The 21,954-nt window shown below is 34.3% G+C and overlaps 1 protein-coding gene across 2 annotated transcripts in view; it reads left to right on the top strand.

Annotated features, from left to right (window-relative positions):
- The first annotated feature begins 424 nt into the window (after positions 1 to 424).
- stai (stathmin) overlaps positions 425 to 21,954 on the top strand; it is a 132,628-nt gene continuing 111,098 nt past the window's right edge. The window contains exon 1 of one of the 2 annotated variants that reach the window (XM_069842354.1): positions 425 to 581. The gene's annotated coding sequence lies outside the window, so the exon portion shown is untranslated. The remainder of the gene's footprint in view (positions 582 to 21,954) is intronic. The other variant, XM_069842355.1, reaches the window with a different exon arrangement.

The following is a 21,954-nucleotide window of genomic DNA, read 5'->3' as shown; positions in this document are numbered from 1 at the left end:
ATTTAGTTTTCATAGTTTACCCAACAACAATAAGGGTAAACTACTTACATATAATAAAAAGGTACCGTAGCAATTAAAAAAACTTATACAAATTAAACTAAACTAAATTGCATATAGATTGGGCTTTTTGTACTATGGCAGATATAAATGTACTTCTATACCAACGACAATGTTAAATTTGAGTATTATTGCCATGTACAACCTAATAAGGTTATTGCGGTAGGTGTATCTTGATTCAATTTGAAAATTAACTTTAAGTTTTCCTACTCGCAACGTTTTTATTTATTTTTCTCTCTTATTTTACATCCTAATACGTTTGAATTGAAACGGATTTCGTCGTTCAAATGTTCTCGCGCCTCAGCAGCTGATGTACGCTAGCCAATAACTTCATCGAGCACAACTCTCTGTTTGAATTTACCAATGGGAGTATTTGTTGTTACGTCGTGGGTGAATGCTCTAATGGTGGACAATATAAACGAGAGGCAACGTTGTTTTTGTGCATACTGAACGTGATTCTTGTGCTAGTTGTTGCGTATTTCTGATCGCAAGCTCGAGTTCAGCATTTTCACCACTAGTGTAAGGTAAGAGTATATACGTTGTTATTTCCATAATAAAATTTCGGAAAAAAAAGTCCATCAGTTGCCTTGTCAGGTTTGGATGTGTATGATGGAGATTCTCTTTGTTCGACAGACGCCATGGGTTGGGGGTTGATAGAATTTAGTAGCATCGGAGATAATTCAATTACTTTTTTGTTATTCTGTTGTTTTTACAATTTAAGCCAACATTTCAGCAAAGTAACGAGTTTAGCACCTGTTGCATTATAACTTTAATAAAATTTGTATTTCACGACTGCTTATATTTTATTGCCCTCATAACGTCACGAAATAATTCTGTATTTTTTAAACATGTTTTTCAGTCTCCCCAGTCTTGTTGCGTTTTGCAAATGTAGTATTAATAATATGTAGACTGTATCATTAAATCGGTAAGATCATGTGTATTAGGTTTGTGAAATCCTGTCATTTACAATATTTAATATCGTACGGGGTTTGTTTCCAGCTGGTATCCATAATCTCAAATACTATAGTTTCTATCTCTAATCACCTTTTCTGCTGTCCTTTCATTAATTGATTTACTAAGGTATTGTTTATTATAGCTTTAAATGATATTGAATTGGTAAACATCTCGACGTTGTAACTGTATTTTTAGAACGAAATTGAGGCACTAATGTGAAGGTTTTTTTTTTTTGTTTGTTTTTAAGTTAAGTTGTACTCCCAGTAGTCGTTTTGAAGTCCCCGGAAACTCGATAGTTGTACTTCGTCGCAAGAATGGCGAATGTTTGACCAATGAACTTGTGCCAAATTCGAAATAAAGATACCGCTTTGTTCACTTCGTTATTCGTATTTAAAATAGGCCTATAGACAAGAGATTAGTTGAAACATGTTTTCAGTAAGAATACAGTTCTAAGTAGGTCTACTGTAAGCCTAAATGTAGAATGGTAGCCCTAATATTCAGTTGTGCCAAAAAAAAAAAAAAAAAGAGTTTGTTGTGTTATAGGATATGTAGGACCTACATTTGTACTTAAATTCAAAGTAGACTTGAGTTCGCGTTTGTTACTGTTTCTTTGTCTGAAAACTGTGTACAGGTACTTCTACATAGCTTTTCTTTCCTGTCTTTGTCTTCCTTTTCACTGTACAGAAAAAAATATCAGGCGGTATTAAAATAGCAACGAAATGAGTTCTTACCGTTTTTAGAGAAAGTACGTACTTAGTTCTCTAAATATTGTTGATTGATTGGGAGTTTATTAATAATTCAAGCTCTGTTTTGTACCTATCAGTTAAGGGTGTAACTTATTGCATTGAAAATTCTATATTATGTATTGGGTTCAGCATTGAAGAATGCTATGGAATGGTAATGGAATTCGGTTGATGTTGATGTCTGAGATGGGAAAGTGGGAGAACCGGGAGAAGAAACCGAACTGCGACCTTAGTCTGTTACAAGTGTCACTAGGCCTATGTATTTTTCAATGAAAACCCACAAATTTGACCAGGACAAGAACTTGGACCGCTTACATGACCGGCTAATGGTCTAGACCAGTGGTCGTCAGCACTCGCTGAAATGTGCAAAGGGTAAGCGGCACCGTCCCGTGTGTCCCATCATGCAGCAGGAAGAGGTAGAGAGCATACCCGCTAGCAGCTACAAGTGCACCATGGTGCACTGTGTTCTCTGCGGGTAAGAGACGCTAGCCCCAGGGTGCTCTGTGCTGACGACCCCCTGGTCTAGACAATTCAGCCATCTTAGGGACTTTAATAGTCGTTTAAGCATGATCGCTCGTATTAGGGTGGCATTAAAATTATGTTGTAAAATTTTCATTAGGTATGTTAGTGTTTAATAATTAATATATGATCAGTTACAATGTTTGTAGTCCTATTATCACCTCGAACAGTCGGCAAAAATTGCTGCATAAATTGTTGATAGGGGTAGAAGTGTAAGGTACTCGTAGATCTACCTTTGGATAGTCTCTGAGGAATAAAGTGGTCCATACTTCTTGGCACTAGTGACATCTTCGAGCCCTCCCATTAGGGTCAGGTGAATGATGACAAGTTAAAGTCCCTGTCATTGAGGAGGAAGAATTTCTTTCAGTGTAGAAATGTAATAGGCCTATACCAAGTTAGCTTTGTTAGTAGAACGACAGATTGCAGTTTCTGTGGAATAGGATTTTATATTTTGCTATAACTTTAATATCTCCAAAGTCTACTCAGCCTCCTATGCAGTTGAGTACTGAATCTTTTTCAGGTGTAAAAAATGGCTGGAGCATGGAGGTGACATTAGTAGAAACAAGAATAAGGGAGTTCCACCTGCCTATCTTCCATGTGTCTGTCATGTACACGCACATCTTATTTACAGGATTTAGCAATTACTGAGTACCATTTGTGTCTAAGGCAGCTTCCTCCATCTTTTCAAGTTTTGTTAATTTAACTTTTTCACTAGAAATACACTGTTATTTTCCATTTCTTTTTGTGTTGTACATTTTGTAACGTTTTACTTTGGTATAAAAAGAAATAATTTTGTTACTGCAAAGAATCAATATCGAGATTTTCATGGTAAGAAGTTTCCAGCATTCTTGACGTTAAGGATATCTCCCTCCCCCCTCATTTCATGTATTGTGTTCCATAGATATTACATGAGTATTGTAACTTTGAGATGTGAAACAAGTAAAAAAAAAAAAAAAAAGAAGAAAGAAAGAAACATAATACATAATTATTAACAGGAGTTAGTGGGTTCATTTATTTTACAAGTACACACAGTTCATAATTTGAGTAGAAGGTAGTATGAATATGGAGAAATCTTGTTAATTCTGTTATTTACCCTTCAGAACTTTAAGATAATTAGGCACTGCACTGATGTCTATGTAGATGATGTGAATACCTGTGTTAGAAAATCCACAAACTATTAGGGAAAACATGGGAATTTTACTTGAAACAAGTAAAGAGATAGGTTTACAAGTAATCTAGATTCTGAAAAACACAAAATATATGATTATGTCTTGCGACCAGAATATTGTACGAAATGGAAATATAAAAATTGGAAATTTATCCTTTGAAGAGGTAGAAAATTTAAATATCTTTGAGCAACAGTAACAAATATAAATGACACTCGGGAAGAAATTAAACGTAGACTAAATATGGGAAATGCCTGTTATTATTCGGTTGAGCAGCTTTTGTCATCCAGTTTGCTCTCAAAAAAGCTGAAAGGGACTCTCACTTTCAGGGTGTTTGAGAATAAAGTTCTTAGGAACGTTTTTGGGACTAACAGGGATGAAATTACAGGAAAATGGAGAAAGTTACACAACGCAGAACTGCACGCATTGTATTCTTCACCTAACATAATTAGGAACATTAAACCCAGATGTTTGAGATGGATAGAGCATGTAGCATGTATGAATGAATCTTTGCGGAGGCCAAGATGTAAATGGGAGGGTAATATTAAAATGGATTTGAGGGAGGTGGGATTTGTTGTTAGAGACTGGATTAATTTTGCTCAGGATAGGGACCGATGGCAGGCTTATGTGAGGGCGGCATTGATCCTCTGGATTCTCTAAAGGCATAAGTAAGGCAGTTTATTGAAGATGGTATGTAATATTTATGAATAGTGAACTCTTTTTTCATAACAGCTGAGACTAACAGGGGGTAGATGGAGATCTGATTTGTATCTTATAGTCATTCCATGTCGAATTAACACACTTCAGTTATTAGTATCATTTTCAACCCGACCTTCATTTTCAATGAAATTTGGTGTATGCCTACATAGTATTTTATTAAGAAATGAACATGTATAAAATAATAGAGTTCTATAGTTTTTGAGTTATTGCTTGGAAAAGAAATAGGAATGAACTGAAATTTTATACATTTAACAAATGTCATAACTTACAAACCAATTAATGAGTGTACAAAAATGGTTTTGGGTTTACCTAAGAGCATAGTAATAAAAAAAACCAGCTTTCTTCAGTATATAAATACTAAAAGCTTTATACTGGAACAAAAATTTTTTCACTTTCTTACTCCTGTGAAAACAGTTTTTCCCTCCCTATCTTATCCCATTAAGGAAAAATGTAATTTAATTTTTGAAAATTTCAAACATAAAAATAAAAATTTAAGATCTTTGAGTTTTAAATTAACTTTTTTAAGCAGTAGGACACTGTAGTTAATCAGCTTCGTTTTGGTGCAAGAATGATGAAAATATCTCAATTCTAAGTGCACTTTGTGTTAACATTAGTGTTGTAAAATGCTGTTAAACTGAACATGAAAAATCATCTACATCCTGAGTGTATGAAAAATTGTAAAGCCAAACACACAGCTTTCTGACTGTATGAAAAGTAACACATCAAACTTTACCACCAAATTCGAATTATTACACGAAAAATAGGCTATATAAAATTGACAGAATGTGACACATTGGCACTTGTAGAACTGCACTTCCGGTTTAAAGAAAGGGTGCTTCCGGTCAACAAAAACTCAGCTGATTAATTAACTAAACATCATAGAGAGAAAACTGATATATTTTTGAAAACTGGAAAGTTCAACCTTTCAGAGGACATAGAAATAAAAAAACAGTCAAATTTTAAAGGAAAATTTAAAATGAAGTTGATTTTCGAAACTACATAGATTGCTAATACCTATAAGAGAGTGATGAAATATATTCAGATTGGTTTTCAAAGAACATAGCCAAAAATTCTTCTGAAACATGACTTTCAGGTGCCTCATCTTTACTGACACTTTTTGCATTTTTGTAAGAACTAATTCAACATTTTCTTCATGGGATACATTTTCTCAGTTTACTGCTTTTTTAAATATAAGATTCTCCTGCAACCTACAGACTTGTATTCAACAGATCAATAGCAACACCTGAACCAGTCTCCTCTTAAGTTTCATCTGATATGATTTTTTCCTCTGAGGACTGTGAATCACTGTTTCCTTCTACTTTGTTGTCGCTACTGAATTGTGTTCTGATTTTCTAACACTTGATTTGGCAATTAACACTTAGAACAAACTTTTCCATTGATATTAGATCCTATTAGATCTGCCATCTATTTTTGAACAGGTCTTAGGTTTTAGAAACATGGAAATATTTTTTTTCATTAAATGAGTTACAGCAGAAATTTCTTTCACACTTATTGTTCAAAATTATATTACATTTATCTAATGAACTAATGTATTCTGGACTTGGCTGTCTTTTTTTAATTAATTTTCATAGTATAATAATCATTCTGAACTTGTCAAATAAATGTAGTTGAAGGTCATGTGTTGAGCATTTTGACTTAAATTTCTCAAATGTCGTACAATTGAAAAAAAAAATCCACATTAATATTCCATATTTGCTTAAAACGCCAGAAAAGTTCAGGCTGGAACTCTACATAATTTCCAAGTACGTAATTTAACATTTTTTCCTGCCTTTAGTAACTAGCACTGCTAGCTAACAACTTTACATAGATTTTTTTCAGCTTTGAGAAACATTAAATTATCTTAGGAGACCTGAGAGGGGGGGGAGACCTTTGGGAAGGCCGAGACGTAAATGGGAGGATATCAAAATGGATTAGAGGGAGGTGGAATATGATAGTAGGGACTGGATTAATCTTGCTTAGGATAGGGGCCAATGGCAGGCTTGTGTGAGGGCAGCAATGAACCTCCGGGTTCTCTAAAAGTAATTTGTAAGTAATGCTACAGTGGTACTATTCTTAGAATTAATTGACAGCATTTATTGCTTCATGACTCCGCTGTTATTCTAATCTATGGTTGAGTGTGTTCATATTTTATGGTTGCTCCATATTTTCATTAAATGTTGCGTTTCAAAGTGTGTTTAAAACATTGCAAAACTATACAGTTACATATATCACATGTCTTAAAACTAAGATGAGATTCATGAACAGAAGTAGCAATATTTTGAGTTTTCAGAGTAAATAAGTTCTGTATAATCTTCGTTTCTTTAGCAATATTGCTCAAAACAAATTAATATTGAACCATTTTTAGAAGAGTAGTAAAAATAGCTGACTGACAGGTCTTGGAGCTACAGTAGAACCTCTATTATTCGTGGTAATGAAGGGGATGGACTGAACGGTTGATCGAAAAAATCGGATAATACGTACCGTGAAAGATTTCGTTATTTCCTCTATGATCCTGTATTTAACTCGCTAGGTAGTGGATTAGAAGTTCACTAATTTAAGTCTGGTTGTCAACGACGGGTTTTTAAGGGGCAAGGAAGCCCTTTGTAATTACTGTCTCAGAAAAGATAGGAATACAGGAGGTCTCATGTTGTAGATTTACATAATTTTTTACACTTTATCCTTGTTTTTTTTATTAAATCGCGCAGTTGTAACTCCAATCTCGTATTCTGATGCGAGATGAGCTACAGTTTCTCTTTCTCAAACCATTCAGTTATTTCCATTTTTTCGATACTTAGCACAACACGTTTTTTGTTATCATCCGTGGAGGACATTTGATTACATGTTGTTTTATAGAACGGCATTTGAACAGTAGACAATGTTGTGTAACGATAAAGGCTTGTAATAACACTCTCTAGCAAAAACATGTAGAACCTACTTGCACAAAACAGTACTTCATATAAGTTATTTATTTCTGAAGAAAAAGAAGAGCGAAAAATAGACAGTCTGATAATCCGCCAGTTGGTTAATAGGGTGATGGATAATTGGGGTTCTACTGTACTCATTTTCTTTTTTACATGTTTTTTTCCGAAGATGAAAAGAAAGATAGGCCATGGGCCTTTAGTCCTTGAAATAAAGTAGTGTAGGCAAGTGAATGATCACATGAAGAGACTAATGACATGTAGATTGTTGCTGTTACGGTATCTCTCACTGTTTTGTAGGGCTAAGGGACTGGGTTCAGCCCAGTATTGATTATGTACCGTAGCTTATTAAGCTGCTCAGCGTATATTTTCCACATCCTGAGGTTTAAGAAACCAACTAACTGCCCATCGTTCTGTATAATTCCAAAATAACAGCAGATCAATGACAGAAAATGTGCACTTTTCCCCCTTACATACAACACAATCAATGCTTCCTGTATTAAATGAAATCTGGGGTCCTTACTGGACCAGATAAATGATGTTTGTCTTGAATTAAAATTTTCAAAATATATTAAAAAATTGCTGGCTACACACAAGTGGCTCCTACATTTTAACCGGAAAAACGTTAATCGAATATGTAATACACGTGAAATATAAGCATGTTTGCGAAAGAATAATTGAGGACCGTTTTTGCAAAACGTGCTAACTGAAAAAACTAAATTTTACAGGAGAGACAAAAAACTGAATGAAGACACATAGGTTATAGGTGCAACCATCACACTTTGACACACTATAATGAAGAGAAATAATTCAATTTTACTAAAATAACTTTAACATCGTGTAGAGGCTGCTTTATGTTAACAAATTCACCAAAATCTCAATTTTGCAGTTAGCAAATTTTGCAAAAACGATCCTCAATTAGGCAGTCTAAAAGTAACAATCAGATCAATTAATTCTTAATTCCCGGTAGATCCCAATAAGATCTGAGGACTTGTGATTTATGTATTACTAACCATATTGTCATCCTAAGTCCCTGTCGATTATTGCCAGGAATTCATCCTGGTATGATAGGATATTTTTTCAAAATCTTGAGGCTTCTCAAAGGCTAAAGAAAGACCAGGAATCTAGTCTCATACTTCCCAGACTGTTATCCCTCGAGGTTCCAGTACCTACTGTAAGCTGGCTCTGTTGGATCTACTGCAGGCAATTCCATAATAGAAATGATTTGGTAGTTGTCTTTGCAAGAGTGACTATGTTGTCAAACTTAAATAATTCATTTTTTTTTTCTCATTTAAGTTCATTTTGTCAGTGCCTTCACTTTTGTGATGTGTATGAGTCAATGACAGTTGAAGACCGCAGGAAGAAAAGGGAGAATGTCACTTTTTGTGAACATTGAGATAATGGTAAAAATTGGAAGTTTATGGCTAGACGACAATAAAACATATTGAACATATTGATTGCTAGATTAACCACCTTTCAAAATGCATGGTGGTATTTATCATTTGTAACGCACTTCTTGAATAAATTAGTTTTGAACTTTAAATTAGCTCTCCTGAAAATCTTGAGATTCCCCCTTTTTTTCCTGTAGTCTTCAGTTGCTGTATGAACATATCATGAAGAACAGTGCTCACTTGAATCTTGAGTTTGAAACCTGATTGTTCCTGTTGAAGGACATTAATTTTATTAATTCTGCCCAAGACAGGTCCTTCGCTGTAAACTCGGCATTGTGCAATCTACCCTCTGTTCTGCCTTTCTCTTTGTCTCTGCATACCGTCATTGCACCTCCAAAATCTGCTGTGTTTTTAAAAAGATTTTGCAGAAGAAAGAAGGAAAACGTCACTTTTAATTCCCTTGGTTTTCAAAGCTACTTTCGGTATAATTTCGTAATTTTCCTTGTAAAGATTGAAATTACACCGAAAGTAGCTTTCAGTTGCTTATGAAAGGAAACTTGAGAATTTTAGTTGGTTTTTCAAGTCAGAAGTGAATAAATTGTAACATAGTGCAGCATAGTTTTTCCTTACGCAATTCTAACGTCTTTTTATATGGACATGCTTGAGAAATGCACTAGTGCTCTTACCTGGTTTTAGAAGAAAGAACAAGTTTGGTAAACGGAGGTTGACAACTCCACCCTAACAACTAGTCGTTACTCATTACTGCTTGAAGTGCCTTTCCTAATTCGGGGTGTTAACACCAGTTGTTGCTTGTCTCCCAAGATGTAGGGCTAATGCTTCACTATATTGTAAAAGTAAAATTGAAGACAGTTCTAAAAGAGGTGCAAACTGACATTAATTTATTCTTGTGATATCTGAAACAATTTCAAGTGAAATTTCAAACACATTTCCTTTCCTTCTGTGTATATCACTGTTTTCTTGTGTTTTAATACTGTTCGTTAATTTCCTGATAATTTTTATTTTAATTTAAAAATTAATTCTGATAAAACTAAATACATGAGTATATATCACGTACCTCAAATAATAGAGGGTCACTTCTAATAGATGATTGGGAGTTTCAAAAAGTTACTGAATTTAAATACTTAGGAAGTATAATTAATGAAACAGGCTTATTTGGGAAAGAAATTGAACATAGACTCATTACAGCAAATAAGTGTTATTATAAAGAATAGCTTCTATGAGGAATTGGAACATACTTTTGATCAGTTCCCTAGATATCACATGAAAAATTTTATTGGGGGATTTCAATGCTAAAGTAGGACGGGAGGATATTTTTAGACCAACTATTGGAAAAGAGAGCCTACACGCAATTAGTAGTGACAATGGAGTTAGATTAGTCAACTTTGCCACATCGAAAAATTTAATTGTCAAAAGTACAACATTCCCCCATAAGGATATACATAAATATACTTGGACTTCTCCAGATGGATTGACACACAACCAAATAGATCACATCTTGATAGATAAACGGAGACATACTAGTATAGTAGATATTCGAACGTTCAGGGGTGCAGACTGTAATTCTGACCATTATTTGGTGATTGGAGAATTAAGAGAAAGATTATCAGTAGCCAAGCGAGTAGAGCAACAAGTTAATATTACTAAATTCAATATTTTGAAATTAAAGGACGAGGAAGCTAAGCAAAATTATCAGGTCGAAATTTCGAATAGGTTTGCCACTTTAGAAAGTTCCGACGAAGTTGAGAAAGAATTAGATGTTAATAGCGTGTGGGAAAATATCAGAGATAGTATCAAAATTGCAACTGAGCAGAGCATAGGTTATTATGAAACTAAGAAAAAGAAACCGTGGTTTGATGAAGATTGTTGCATGGTAGTAGAAAGAAGGAAACAGGCAAAATTGAAATTCTTACAGGATCCAGTTGAGGAGAAGAGAGATAATTATTTCAATGAAAGACGGGAAGCAAGTCGTACACTTAGGAATAAAAAGAGAGGTTACTTGAAGGAAAAACTGAATGAGGTAGAAACAAATAGTAAGAATAAAAACATTCGAGATTTATATAAGGGTATAAAGGAATTTAAGAACGGATATCAGCCAAGGGTAAACGTGATCAAGGATGAGAATGGTGACTTGCTTGCAGACTCTCCATCAATCCTAAACAGATGGAAAAACTATTTTGCGCAACTACTAAATGTACATAGGCCAAATAGAAATGATCAGGACGAAATTGAAATACAAACTGCTGAGCCATTTATACCCGAACCCACGCTTTCAGAAGTCGAAATTGCGATAGAAAATCTGAAAAAGTACAAGTCTCCAGGTATCGATCAAATTCCAGCAGAATTAATACAAGAGGGTGGGAGTGCATTATATAGCGAAATTTATAAACTTGTACTTGCTATTTGGGAAAAGGAAATTGTACCAGAACAATGGAAGGAGTCCATAATTGTACCTATTTTTAAAAAGGGGGGCAAAACCAACTGTGGTAACTTTCGAGGAATATCACTTTTGTTGACGTCGTACAAAATTTTGTCCAATATTCTTTTGAGAAGATTAACTCCGTACGTAGATGAAATTATTGGGGATCATCAGTGCGGTTTTCGGCGTAATAGATCGACTATTGATCAGATTTTTTGTATTCGACAGATAATGGAGAAAAAATGGGAGTATAAGGGTACAGTACATCAGTTATTCATAGATTTCAAAAAGGAATATGACTCGGTTAAGAGGGAAGTTTTATATGATATTCTTATTGAATTTGGTATTCCCAAGAAACTAGTTCGATTAATTAGAATGTGTCTCAGTGAAACATACAGCAGAGTCCGTATAGGTCAGTTTCTATCTGATGCTTTTCCAATTCACTGCGGGCTAAAGCAGGGAGATGCACTATCACCTTTACTTTTTAACTTTGCTCTAGAATATGCCATTAGGAAAGTTCAGGATAACAGGCAGGGTTTGGAATTGAACGGGTTACATCAGCTTCTTGTCTATGCGGATGACGTGAATATGTTAGGAGAAAATACACAAACGATTAGGGAAAACACGGAAATTTTACTTGAAGCAAGTAGAGCGATCGGTTTGGAAGTAAATCCCGAAAAGACAAAGTATATGATTATGTCTCGTGACCAGAATATTGTACGAAATGGAAATATAAAAATTGGAGATTTATCCTTCGAAGAGGTGGAAAAATTCAAATATCTTGGAGCGACAGTAACAAATATAAATGACACTCGGGAGGAAATTAAACGCAGAATAAATATGGGAAATGCGTGTTATTATTCGGTTGAGAAGCTCTTATCATCCAGTCTGCTGTCCAAAAATCTGAAAGTTAGAATTTATAAAACAGTTATATTACCAGTTCTTCTGTATGGTTGTGAAACTTGGACTCTCACTCTGAGAGAGGAACATAGGTTCAGGGTGTTTGAGAATAAGGTGCTAAGGAAAATATTTGGGGCTAAGCGGGATGAACTTACAGGAGAATGGAGAAAGTTACACAACACAGAACTGCACGCATTGTATTCTTCACCTGACATAATTAGGAACATTAAATCCAGACGTTTGAGATGGGCAGGGCATGTAGCACGTATGGGCGAATCCAGAAATGCATATAGAGTGTTAGTTGGGAGACCGGAGGGAAAAAGACCTTTAGGGAGGCCGAGACGTAGATGGGAGGATAATATTAAAATGGATTTGAGGGAGGTGGGGTATGATGATAGAGACTGGATTAATCTTGCACAGGATAGGGACCGCTGGCGGGCTTATGTGAGGGCGGCAATGAACCTTCGGGTTCCTTAAAAGCCATTTGTAAGTAAGTAAGTACTCCGTTCATAAATTGCTTAGTTCCAAACTCCTTTCTAGATTATCAAAATTAAGATGCTATAAAACAATAATCCTACCAACTCTCCTATATTGCTGTGAAACTTGGATTAAAAAAAAAAATCCCATTTTACTTTTGAGAACAAAATCTTGAGGAAGATTTTTGGTCCCATTCAAGAAAATAACACATGGAGAATTTTGAAGAACAAGGAACTAAGGGATATATTTTATAAAGATCCGGACATAACAGCCTTAATAAAAAGCCGAAGACTATGTTGGCTTGGTCACGTTCTACGGCATGATGAAGACTCTCTTCTACGGAAAGCTTTCGACTATTCTCGTCTCTGTTGGCAGGACCAAGTAGCCTATATGATAATCTTTGTACAGTGGGAGGACGACAAGAAGATGCAGAGAACAGAGACGAATGGCGATATATCGTGAATGAGGCTAAAAACCACTTTGATTTGAAATGCCCTAAATTGAATTGAATTTTCTATCTGTCACTGCCAGAGTGTCTTGTAGGCAAAGAATACAATAAGAAAAAGATTATAACTGAGAACAGTTATTATTAGGACTAAACAACAGAAACTGAAGAAATAATAAAAGAAATATTCAAGTACAGACATTGCTCAGATGCTCTTGAACAATATTTGTCACATCTAAATGACTCCTCAGGATCTGAATTGAACCCTTTAGGCCAAGAAGGGCTATTACTTTGCAGAACTTTTTATCGATTTAAAATGAAGAACAAAATTAAAAAAAAAAGTTCTTTTTAATAGTGCCACAGCTGACTATTATTAATCTTATACAGTATTCATTTTAAGTTTTTTAAAGCAAATGTTAGAAAGTGTATGGACATTAATAGCCAAGAATGGAGGTTTATATAAAAATGCTCGGTACAAAATTGTTAATCAGATTGTGTTTAAAATCAAATCAAAAGACTCTCCTGGGAATGAGACCTGTTTATATCAAAATTATTTAAAATATATTCTTAGTATGCAGCATTAACAAACAGCGTACATACCAAGAACATATAAAAGAAATGTTCCTCCATTCACTGTTTGAGTCGGTTAAGAAACTTCTTGTCCCAGCAACTAAAACTTACCCTAGTGCAGGGTTGCCAGATGATTCTAGACCAATGTCGCTAACTACACACCAACAAGGTGCCAGAAAGTAGCCAATTATCTCTGAAATTCATAGTGAAAGGAGTAATAAACTTAAAAAAAAAAAAGTACAATGTGATCACAGTCTTAATTCATGTCTAATGTATTAGACTGTGGTGTAAGCATGAACCCTAGATCATATATGTAACAGATATGTAGAGCTTATAGGCTTTGAGGTTAACAACTTTTGTCAGGTTTACTACGCTGCCATCTAGTTGTTACATAAGGAGTCACATCATAATTCCCACTTGAATTGCATTAGCGACTGTGCTGCCATCTCGTGTTCGTTTACGGCAGACGGATGGCGATCCTGGCGGTTGTTCTCTTCAAAGTGCTGCCGATTTTAACGTAGTGAGGAGTTATCTGTTACATATATGATGTAGGCATGAACATAACCAATTCATAAATTTGTAGACTAATAATTTTATTGTTAATATTATTTAATATAAAAATACAGAATCATTAAATGACATTATTCAGCAATGATGTGTACCTATCTTTGGTACTTGCATTTTTCTGTTTGTTCAACCTGTATTCTGTTGTTTACAAGTATTAATCCTACTAACCTACATTAGATAGGTAGGTAGGTAGATAGATAGATAGATAGATAGATAGATAGATTTATTTGTTCCATAATATCCTTACACTTGCTTCACAGCTTGTTCTTACGTTTAACAATAAAATGCAATACATATAAAATGCAAATATGAAATATGTACAGAATTAATACCCTAATAACAATAATATTTTATACAATGTAATATGTTTACCATTTAATAGTATTATAATATTGTTACTGTGAAATGTCAAGAATTCATCTACAGAATAGAAAGTGTGAGATATTAAGTAATTTTTTAGTTTTACCTTAAACACAGGAATTTTTCCTTAAAGGGGATTATTCCTGTGTTCGTCCATGGTCTGGAATTTAGGTTAAGTTTAGATTTAACACCTCTCCTGGCACTACATTATCATAATCATCCTATTACATCATCGGGGTAATGTAACTCCGCCTTCCAGGCGCCCCAACCTCAGAAATGGGTTACAACTAAGCCACAGCCAGGAGAGAAGACCAGAAATGTCGAAAAGACAACCTGGTGGCATTGGATAAAAAAAAAAAGAAAAAAAAAAGTTTTACTTTAAATAATGCAGGGTTTTGGCTATGATTCTTAATGTCTTCAGGAAGACTATTGAACATTTTTATCGCCATGTAACGTACTCCCCTTTGAAAGCATGATAAATTTGATGATGGCGTATGAAGATCATTCCTTCTGCGGGTATTTATACTATGTATGGCTGAGTTAATTGGAAAATTTTCTTTATTATATAAGAGGAAATTTATTGTAGAGTATATGTATTGATTTGTTAAGGTTAGAATATCTAATTTTTTTTAAAAATAATCTACATGATTCTCTAGCCTTTGCTGCAACTGTTATTCTAATGGCTCTTTTTTGTAATAAGAATATATTTTTACTATCTGCAGAATTTCCCGAAAATATTATTCCGTAGGACATAATGGAATGAAAATAGGCAAAATATATTGTCTAAAAAAGAGAGTACATATTACATAAAAAAATCTGTACTTAATGAGCATCATGAACATGCTGTTGTGATAACCAATAGATATTAACATGCTGTATAAGCTAAATATCAGTGTTGCTTAAAGTAATTTAGAAAAGTTATTTAATGTGTAGGTGTTTTGTTAGGATTATGAAGTGGCATTATTTCAAGCTAACCACAATGTTTGTGACAGTATCTATACTAATAATAAATCTGTAGCCGAAATTTTTCTGGTAATTTTCGATTTTCCAAAAATAATTGGTCCTAACATATATAATTAACCACCCTGAAACCGAAAATAGCATTTTTGAAATGTTTGTTTCTATGTCTGTCTGTATGTTTGTTACCTTTTCACGCGATAATGGCTGAACCGATTTATATGAAAATTGGAATATAAATTAAGTTCGTTGTAACATAGATTTTAGGCTATATGGCATTCAAAATACTTTATTTAAAAGGGGGGTTATAAGGGGGCCTGAATTAAATAAATCGAAATATCTCGCTTATTATTGATTTTTGTGAAAAATGTTACATAACAAAAGTTTCTTTAAAAATGATTTACGATAAGTTTTATTCTTTACAAAATTTTGATAGGACTGATATTTAATGAGATAAATGAGTTTGAAATTAAAATAACGCCATCTAAGACGGTGCAATGAATTAAGAACAAATGACTTCGTCTATAAGGGGCCTTGGACAACAACAATCGAAACAGGGGCCTTGGACATTAACAATCGAAAGCTATTAAACATAGCCTACAGAGAATGTTTCTGTATGAAGTAATATCAGAAGTTAAATTAACCGATTTGTATAATTAATTATTATTTCACCATTGGAAAGTGTAGTTTCTCTAGATGGACATAATGCTATAATGTTATTACAGTAACGTCTGAGTAAATCGAGGACAGGTAAGATTAAAATAGCTTCTTATGCACAGAAAATTTGATAGGCTATTTTGTACATTCGTTTTCTGTATTTCTTAAAATAATATTTATGTACACTCATTTTAATCTCATAGAATTAACGAACAACGAGAGTGTAAATTGATTTAGTATGCAGTAATAGTACGTTAGCTTAGCAATCCATTATTTTATAATTCAAATTTTAACTATGCTCAATTGAATCGTGTTAAAATACATAAAATATATATGCAATAAATGCAATGCAAAAAAAAAAGGTAATGAGCGAAGCAGATTATCTTGCGCTATTGTAAAAGTTGTTCCCTGGATCAAACGTCCTATTTTAATTATGTAATTACTTTACATTTATTTCTAACAGGTGCAGCGGAGCGCACGGGTACGGCTAGTTAATAATAATAACTGTTCAAAATTCCACTTTTTCAATACAGTATTCAGACTAAGAAGAGGTTTTCAATTAAACTAGGATTTTCTATATTGCCACTTGATATAGGGACGTGTTACTTAACATATTTTTTTAAAAGTGTAAACAAGTCTGTGTTATGATATAACAAATAAGATTTTAACACATAAAATCAATGTTAAATAGAGTAATTTGACAAAGTTATTGGACCTATTATAGCACTTAGGATTATGTAGTGCCATTATTATTTCATATTAGTCCAGTAAGTTCTGTGTATTAGAAGTGATAATCTTTGACATTGTTGCATCCACCAATCATAATAAATTAGGGACGGAGAGAACATTGTTGCAGATCACAAATCATACACGTTGTAGGTCCTTGTGTCAGAGTCTGGGAAAGTTTTCTAAGCAATCTGCCATCTATTGAAAATTAACGTGACTACAATAATTGACGAATATTTATGTTCTGAAGAATATTACGGGAGCTGTGGATCAGTATTGTGAAAAAAAATATGCTTTAAATTAGTTTTATAATTTTAACATTAAAGCCACCAGAAAAGTAGCCAGCCAGGTCGCGAAGTGCAAATTTTCGTCGCCATAAGGAACATTAAAGGCGCCAGAATGGCGACAAGTAGCCACATCTGGCAACTCTGCCCTAGTGCAAATCCTAGTAATGCCGCATTTCGATTATTGTGTCGTTCTGTTAAGTGACCTCTAAGTTCTGAACTGTCAGACAAGTTGCAACTTGTTCAGAACATGTGCGTCACGTGAGTAAGCAATATGATGATATATCACCGTCCATCTCAAGTCTTTCATTGCTCTGATTCAAGGAACTTGGACTATACATCTGTTTCTTTATTGTTTCTAATTCTGCACACATCACCAAATTACCTTTCATCTCGTTTCTCTTATCTGTACTCAAACCACAAAGAACATCTTGTTACTCAAGTTGGTGGAATTCATTATCAATGACTATGACAGTATTATGGCTGCAGGACAATAACGATTTTTAAGAATAGATTAAAGGATAGCCTTATCAGTGATTCAGTTTAATCTGATATTTCATGCTCATTGTAATTAGTAATTTCTTTTTTTAGATACATATTCATTGTGATAATCCTAAATGTTCATTGTTCTCACTTCTCATTTTAATTTCTTTCTATTATCTAAGCATTATTTTTTAACATATTAAACCTTTATGATTGTAAATTTGTTTAAATTGTAACTCAAGTTTGTATACATTGTTTAATTCATAATTAATGTATAGGCCTATTATGTAATTTTTATCGATCTCGATTTTTTTTGTAACTTAACTTTATTCATGTATATGTATACTTCTTGCAAGGAGATGCACTATTACCTCTACTTTTTAACTTTGCTCTAGAAGTCTAGAGTATGCCATTAGGAAAGTCCAGGATAATAGAAAAGGGTTTGGAATTGAACGGGTTACATCAGCTGCTTGTCTATGCGAATGACGTGAATATATTAGGAGAAAATCCACAAACGATTAGGGAAAACACGGGAATTTTACTTGAAGCAAGTAAAGAAATAGGTTTGGAAATAAATCCTGAAAAGACAAAGTACATGATTATGTCTCGTGACCAGAATATTGTACCAAATGAAAATATAAAAATTGGAAATTTATCTTTCGAAGAGGTGGAAAAATTCAAATATCTTGGAGCAACAGTAACAAATATAAATGATACTCGGGAGGAAATTAAACACAGAATAAATAGGGGAAATGCCTGTTATTATTCGGTTGAGAAGCTTTTATCATCCAGTCTGCTGTCAAAAAATGTGAAAGTTAGAATTTATAAAACAGTTATATTACCGGTTGTTCTTTATGGATGTGAAACTTGGACTCTCACTTTGAGAGAGGAATATAGGTTAAGGGTGTTTGAGAATAAGGTGCTTAGGAAAATATTTGGGGCTAAGAGGGATGAAGTTACAGGAGAATGGAGAAAGTCACACGACATAGAACTGCACGCATTGTATTCTTCACCTGACATAATTAGGAACATTAAATCCAGACGTTTGAGATGGGCAGGACATGTAGCACGTATGGGTGAATCCAGAAATGCATATAGAGTATTAGTTGGGAGGCCGAGACGTAGATGGGAAGATATTAAAATGGATTTGAGGGAGGTGGGATATGGTGATAGAGACTGGATTAATCTTGCTCAGGAAAGGGAACAATGGCGGACTTATGTGAGGGCGGCAATGAACCTGCGGGTTCTTTAAAAGCCAGTAAGTAAGTATATGTATACTTCTTACTGGTCAAGTGCAAGAGAGACGTTACGGCTCTAACACTTGGGGAAAGTAATTTTTATTTATTTTCATAATTGATTATTATAGGCTATATTGTAAGCAGGGTGTAAAAATGGTCTTTTATAAAAAATACATTTAAAAAACAGTTTTTATTGCAATCTGATTTTTAAAATTGAACTTTTGCACATGTAAACAGTTGAAATTATTCTCAGATTTGTGTATGTTTCAATGTTCATGAAGTACCTAGAATGAATAATGAAGAATCAGTCTACATCCTGTGTTTTAACAATAATTTGAATTGAAATCTGATAAATTACAACATATATTACACCATATTTTTGAATCAGTTCTTCTGTCTTATAGCTGAATGCAACAGAAGCTTAACAGAATTTTGCCATTTGTTTATCTAAGTCGTCTTTCTGTTTTTCACTTGTTCGGTTGACAAAGGCACCTGCTAAGCTGACTTTGCTCAATTTTCAGAGATGGTCTCTCAGTGGATAGGTGATCCATAACTAATTCTCTCTTCTGTTTTGATATTGAAGGTGCATGTCTCTAAATCCTGATCTTCATTGCCGGGTATTGGAGTAGGGCTATCCTAATTCTTTTCTTAATTTATCTTTTATGCTGCTATATTTTTGAATATGTAGCAACTAAACCTGCTGTTTCTAAACAATATGATTTGGCTTTAGCTTTCTACTTGAAGTGAGAAAATTCGGCCTGGGTAGTATAGTTGGTAAAGCGCTGGCCTTCTAGCTCAAGGTTGCGGGTTAGATCCCGACCCAGGTCAATGGCATTTAAGTCTGTTTAAATGCGACAGCCTCATATCAGTAGATTTACTGGCATGTAAAAGAACTGCGGGACAAAATTCCGGCACACTGGCGACGCTGATATAACCTCTGCAGTTCCGAGCGTCGTTAAATAAACCATTTTTTTTGAAGTGAGAGAAACTTAGGGCCGTATTCATAGACATTTTTAGCGCGGGCTTCCGGTGGATTATCAGCGTTTTTCGTATTCATAAACCAGTGTTAGCGATAGGATATGATTTGAATTCTGTACTAGTAACCATTGGATAGCCGGGGCTAGCTTAGTACGCTCGTAGCGCGTGCTGCGAAATGTCTATGAATAGCACCCTAAAATTTTTAATTCTGTCCAAAGTGGATCAAGTTTTCGTCCTGGATTACTCATTTTAAGTTAACAGCAATGTTATTGATACACTTTTACAAGTAGAACAACTTAATACACTCAATAAAGTGACTCTTAGCATAGCAAGTTACTACTAAAAGTTAACTAAAAAATGACAAAACAAACTGGGGGGGGGGAGACAGCTCGAATTTGAACAACGATGGACTACAAGCATTAGACAACTATAAGAAGCAAATTTATTTATTTATTTTTTTTTTTCATTTCATTTATTATATTCCATAGATCTTACATGAGCAATGAAGCTTTAAGATGTGGAACAAGTAAAACATTTTACAATATTGCAATTATAATTTTTACAATATTTTACAATTTTGTAATTTTCTACAATTTTTAACAATGTTTTGGCGAGCTGTAGTGAGATGATATGAGGCCCGAGAATTTTCCCAAAAGATTACCCGGCATTTGCCTTATGGTTGGGGAAAACCTCGTTTAAAAACCCAACCAGGTAATCAGACCAAAGGGGGTGAAATGAAGTGAGGCTGAGGACTCGACATAGACAATCCGACTTCAATCCCACGGCTGGGGAAGACCTCGGAAGAAACCATTCTGACACCAAAATTATTTACCCATTAACTCTGTAAATTATTACTTCAAAAATTAATTGTAAACATAATTTAAAAAAATAATTCACTGACTTTTATTATAAAAATAATTTGATTGAAATCAGTGATTTATATAATAAAAATCAAGTGATTAAAATCATGACTTAAATCAATCTTCCCTGATTGGAAGTAATACTACTCTTCATAAGATTATTATGATGATTTTGTAACACTGTATTTTGTTTAAATGCATCAGGTTTTCATTTTAGATAAAATTTCTCTTCAGAAATTTAACTTCATAAGCAAAGGTCTACTTCTGAAGTATAAATTTCAGCCGTATTTGTAATCTTCGTTGATGGGATATATTAGGCATATCATATTCTTAAGGTGGGCAGTCCCTGAAGGGAAGGGAAAGAATTGTTCTCGCCAAACCTGATATTTAGCTGTTTCGCATGTGCTGGCACTGGAGTAGACATGGCTGGCCGAGTGAATGACCTGTAGAATGTATTGATTTCTGAGAGCACCATGTGACTGACTCCCTTCTCTGCGTGAAAGAATACGTAGCAGACAGAACACGATGAGCAGTAGCATTCGGGGTTCCTTGTCATCGTGTTGCTACAGGTTTCATAATTTGTCCCCTTGTTCACACAGTAGAGCATGCAGTTTTAACATAAAAAGAACGTATTCTCTAAGTTGCACTTCATGTTTTTCTTGCACTCTCTTACTTAGAAATTTTCTAATTTTTTTTCCTTCGTCGATATCCTTGAAAATGCTATTTTGGACATGCTGTTTATGTCAATCTAAAATTTTGGTTTGATTGTTTTCTTCACATTCAGTATTTGCTTGTCATTTTATCCAGAAATGATTAAAAATTGCCGCATTTTTAATAAACACAATCGGCTACTATAAATGAAAGTACACGGGTTTCTTTCTCTGTTTTATTACGTGTAGTGCAGTTAGAAATTCTACTTTAAGCAAGTAAAGAGATAGGGTTGGAAGTAAATCCCGAAAAGACTAAGTATATGATTATGTCGCGTGATCAGAATATTGTACGAAATGGAACTATAAAAGTTGGAGATTTATCCTTCGAAGAGGTGGAAAAATTCAAATATCTTGGAGCAACAGTAACAAATATAAATGACACTCGGGAGGAAATTAAACGCAGAATAAATATGGGAAATGCGTGTTATTATTCGGTTGAGAAGCTTTTGTCATCTAGTCTGCTGTCAAAAAATCTGAAAGTTAAGAATTTATAAAACTGTTATATTACCGGTTGTTCTGTATGGCTGTGAAACTTGGACTCTCACTTTGAGAGAGGAACAGAGATTGAGGGTTTTTGAGAATAATGTTGTTAGGAAAATATTTGGGGCTGAGGGATGAAGTTACAGGAGAATGGAGAAAGTTACACAACACAGAACTGCACGCATTGTATTCTTCACCTGACGTAATTAGGAACATTAAATTCAGACGTTTCAGATGGGCAGGGCATGTAGCACGTATGGGCGAATCCAGAAATGCATATAGAGTGTTAGTTGGGAGGCCAGAAGGGAAAAGACCTTTTGGGGAGGCCGAGACGTAGATGGGAGGATAATATTAAAA

Source organism: Periplaneta americana, chromosome 12 (assembly GCF_040183065.1).
Source record: "Periplaneta americana isolate PAMFEO1 chromosome 12, P.americana_PAMFEO1_priV1, whole genome shotgun sequence".
Lineage (NCBI taxonomy): Eukaryota > Metazoa > Arthropoda > Insecta > Blattodea > Blattidae > Periplaneta > Periplaneta americana.
Note: the sequence above shows the minus strand (reverse complement) of the source record. Positions and strands in the feature narration are given on the sequence as shown.